A 5,372-nucleotide genomic window follows, 5' to 3' on the forward strand; every position below is an offset into this window, starting at 1 on the left:
ATAATAATATTGGTTAGATTAAGTAACTTACGGCGTAGAATTGCATACCATATTAAGAATAACGCAAAAAATTGACTAAAACACTACAATATTATAAAGTAAGTAGTAAGTAATGTAGTAAACTTTACTATCAATATTTGATGCATTGATAAATACAGTTTAAAATATTTGCAAGTATTTATCACAAGAAAAACGGCAATAAATTACTAGAATATTGCATTTTGCAATGAATTTAATTAATATTAAATAAATTAAATTTATAACGAAATTAAAACTTGTTGAGCGGACCAAAGCTTCAAGAGCTTTTGAATTGCATAAAATTGCACATAGCTTTTTATTGAATTTTCAAGTTGAATTATAATTTTTATATAATTTGTTTTCGGAATATTGTTTGTTTATGATTTAATTTTGTAGTAAAAATAAACTAGTGGTGCGTGACATCGTGCTTTAAGGCAAATTACAAATTGGTACGGAACGCATAGAAATGTTAACATTGATATATTCTCTATCGATTTAGAATTATTGTTAAGGTGGGGAACTAAATAATCGGTTCATGCTCAAGTATAAAAATTGAACTGAATTATTGAATCACTCATTGGAAAGACAACTAATGTGTTAAATTATTGTAAGTCAATACTTACAATAATTTAGCCCAATGATTTAATGTGTATATTTAGAAGTGTGAGTGAATGAATTGAACTAAAAACTTGTAGAATATTGTTTATCATAATTGCTGTTGAAAACAAAATGATAAAAAAACTAGTGGTGTATGGCATCGTGCCTTAAGGCAAATTGCTGGAACTTCCTGTACCGTAACAAAATATTAGAGGAATATTAAACGTTTTCATGTAGATTATCATAAATACTGTGTCTTTCATTATTCTTATTTTATAGACAAAATATAAGAGCTTATGAATTGGACGACGACGTTTATATATTTATTACAAAATTTAATTAATTATTCGGATTTAAAATGAAGTACAGCTAATATTTATAAAAATAATAGAAACTAAACTGCAAAGTTAAAATTATTTATTCAAAATGAAAGAATCAAAATTAAAATCCGAGTTGTTTTCGATATATAGAAAAAGTTTTTTGGAGAAAAAAAAAATTATTCTGAAATGAAAAATAAAATAAAAATTGCACAAGCAATTGTTTTGTGAATACAAGCAGAAACTTTCTTGAATCATTCAAATCGGATGCTTAGTTCTCTCAAAAACTGCCATTTTTGCTCATTTAGCTCCGTATTTCCGAAATATCTGGACTTGCCTCAAAAGTAATCACCAGTTCTCCCCATCATTACAAATTGAATGTTTTTTGGATCATTCAAATCGAATGCTCCGTTCTCTCAAATACTTGATACCTATTTTCTGCACTCTTTGCTCCGTATCTCCGAAATGGCTGGATCAATTTTTGCCAAAAACTAAACACCACATCTCTCTATCAATAGGAATCAAATATTCTTTGAACCATTCTAATCGGTTGATCCGTGCGCCCAAAAGTGTAGGTAAAAAATTATATCCGTACATACACATACACACATACATTTTTTCTTAGGTATGCCAAAATGTTCAGAAACCTTCAAAACGCGAAGATATGTAAAAAACTTCAATTTCGATTTACGGCCCATTACTATAACTTACCCTACGGGAAGTTAAAAAAAAATTGCATGTACATTTGTATAGTCTAAATTTTATAAATTCTCTACAAATACATAATTTATAAGAAAAAATTAGATTATACCAAGAACTAGAGCATGTACTTTAGTAGCTCATACGGCAAATTATATTTTGTAACGATATCATAGCAAATGAAGCTATTAATTGCATTTAAAACTTATGGATAAGTTTGTAAAATTAAGTTTACAATATTGACTTCTCCTCTAATTTGACAAAAACTTAACTTAAGCAAATATATCAGATTTGCTCGAAATTCGGGATCTGTTTCGATATATCAATATTGAGTTGTAATACGTGCTCAAACAAAACTTCGAGTGCGGAGTTAGCACCTGTTCTAGTTTGAGAACTCTACAAACGCGATATACATCACTGCATCCAGGCCGCCGCGATACGCCCGGTACTCCGCCCACGCTTTTGTGACAGAGACGAAATAATTTATCAATAAGATTAATTGTCTTCTGAATTGGATAATGTTTGACTAGGAGAATTTGAAGACTTTAAAGATAACGATGATTATTCTTATTGTTCGTAAGTCTGCAGATCGCTTAGACATATCTTGAGCTACTGGTGTTGGAAACGATACAGTTTTATTATGTAGATCGCTCGAGGCAAACAAAACCATTTATTTATTCACCGTGCGTAACGGGTTGAAAAGATCGAGATTTTAGATAATTGAGCTTTGTAAGATGTTTTAAGTATTTAAAAAGATAACTGATAGAATTTTTATTTTTATGTAGAACTATAGCACAATAATTGATTACTTTCTAAAAATGAAAAATATGTGTTTTGATGCGCAATTACATTTAAAGGGGCGTTCATTAATGTTTGGTGGGAGTTATGAAAAAAACATAAAATTTTTGTTTTTTTTTTTAATTTACGTAAAAAATAAAAACAATACAAATACGCTATCTCACTAAACCCCTTCCTCCTCCATGTGATTTTTCGTTTTTTTTTGTCGAACCCCCCCTCCCCCTAAAAGCCTCGCGACATTAATGAATTGCCCCTAAGCATAAAAACACACTTGATTTTTTAATTTTAACCTCCATTTACTGGATTCTATTTGACATTTCTATTAATTATTTTTAGCACGGGCGTCGCCTATAGGCAACATCACCTTGACGATATGTGTGTCTTCCCTAGACGACGTCGAGTATGTCGACTTTTGCTACAAGATTTATTTTGTTGATCTCTGAGTTGAATAATTGAGAATACTAATCTGTTATTGTAATATAGAGTAAGGCGGGGCACAAAAGTCCAATCTGACTTTGAGCAATTGAATTGTGAAAACCAAACTTATTATATCACAAAAAATAATACATATCAAACAAACAACTATTCACTTCAGTAAAAATCCTAGATAATTCGTCATTAGAATTGTGTTTTTCTTTGTTGTTATTCAAAAATTGGTAACCTGACCCTTTTTAGCCCATAGACGGTGTAAATAAGTACGGCCAGGGAACAAACAGGTCCAATGTTAAATTTTAATTTTTCAAAGATTTCACAAAATATTAGCTACATTACACCACCAATGTAAAATAAATTTATGGGCGCATTTTTAGAGAACTAAAACTGTAAATAACATTGATCTGGTATTTTGTCTTGGTTATCTCTTGTAAAATTGTTTTCAACTTAATTTACTTTTGTATTTACTATTATGTATTTTTACACCTTCGCCAGGGTAAATATTCCGTTATTCATTTTACCCTACCCAGGTGTAAGCTTTTATAGAGATATTATAAAAGAAACTGTTGAATCTCATTTAAAATTAATAATACATCCTATAAAACAAATAAATAACGTATATTTAAAATTTAATATAAATTTTCATAAACTAAGGAACTGTGCTTACAACCAAAACAAATAACAATAAGTACCAAAGTCATAGCATATTTTTTCCTCTACTTTCTAATATTGTTGTTGAAAATTCTAAACTCTACTAAGATATCGGTGGAGGGCTTTTTTACCCACCAATAAATTTTTTGAAGTAATATTTAAATATAATTTTATTTATGTTAATTGAAAAATTTTAAAATATGTTGTGTAACAAAAACTTGGGCAATTTGCTAGCTTATACAGGATTGTCACTTTCGCGGAAAACACTCTCGTCACCAAAGTGTTAATTAACACATTAATGTTCGCATTTTTCCTATTCAACATTTGAAACTAGCAGATTTGCAAAAAACTGTACAAATTTGAGATATGTCATTGGGGGGTCTTGCTAATTAGTCTCGCGTGGAAATCGGTCAAATTTAACAGCTGATTTTACTTTTGAAATCCAGTCGATTATATATATATATATATATATATATATATATATATATATATTAAGACAGCAAAGTTGCGTTGTCTTTTGAGTCTGCTAAAATTGATTATTATGAATTATCAATGTCAAGAATTGCATAAAACATTATGAAATGGCTTTGGAGTTTTGATTAATGTTAAATGTAAAACGATGATTTATTCGTGTACAAAGATTCATATTCAAAAATGTTGAATTCGTAAATGTTCGCATGTGTATTCGTTTCACAAATATTAAGACATACATGCTGTTGTTTGTACGATCATTAAAATCCATGTTAATAATCACGCTCCACAATGCATCACGGTCGTTCTTGATATATTTACGCTCAAGATACATCCTGAACAAAGTATGCGTCGCGAAAAGCTATTCTGAAATAATCTTGACACTCCTCTCCGTCGAAACCGCTACTTATGGTTTATATATTGCTAAAAGTAGACAATGAGTGTCATGTTTATTTACTTGTCAACAATTCACCCCACAGACAGAAGCACAAGCGAATGAATCTATCTTCTGCTTATTTGTTTCCTTTTCATCTACTGAAACAGAGCCGCATCTGAATTAGAAAAAGTTGGATTCAGAAAAGAATTGAATTCACTTTGTATTGTGTGGGAGAAGTTTTTGAAGTAAAACTTTTTTAGGCGCGTCTAGGGTGTAAATCCGTACAAATGCAATGGTAGTGCGTTACGGCAGATAAGATAAGAGTCGAGTGCCAATGATTCGTCATTCGCTTTCGATGATATTATTTCTATACGGGTCGATTGTGATTAGTCGTCGCGTATGTGAATAGAGATCTGTCGTTGTATGCGTACCGATATCAACAAGAAAATCGACATAGATAAATAAAAATTTTAAAGTTACATCGTAGTAGTTTCTATAAATCTTTGAAGTTATTGAAATGGATTTTTTTAGGCAAAACAGATATTACAGCTGTTCAAAGAATGAGATTATATCACCAGCGAAAAAGTAAAAAAAATACTTTCAGTCAATGAATGTATGTTAATTTTAATTACATGAAGTTCTTCAAACACAATTATTACATGATGAGCGAAATTGCGAAAACAATATTTGTTTAGGCGTTGTTTACATAATCCACTGTGTGAACGAATATTATAGAAGTTATTAATCAGCAATTACTTCATTTTTCTAATAAAGGTTCATTTCCAAATGCTAATTACAATGACAAACCGATCATGTCATATTTGAAGTACGACTTTAATTACATTATTGTTTTTAAATATTATACATATTTTTAATGCTATTAAAAATATCTAATTTATAATTTATCATTATATAAATATGTATAATGTTTGTCACTAATAAATATGTGCATCACGAGTGGCTATCGTGCAACATATCTGGCTATCAATAGAAATTGAATGTTTTCAGAATCA

The sequence above is a fragment of the Ctenocephalides felis genome, unplaced genomic scaffold, assembly GCF_003426905.1.
Source record: "Ctenocephalides felis isolate EL2017-DRISC unplaced genomic scaffold, ASM342690v1 CF-g0.4_SCAFFOLD_01886, whole genome shotgun sequence".
NCBI lineage: Eukaryota > Metazoa > Arthropoda > Insecta > Siphonaptera > Pulicidae > Ctenocephalides > Ctenocephalides felis.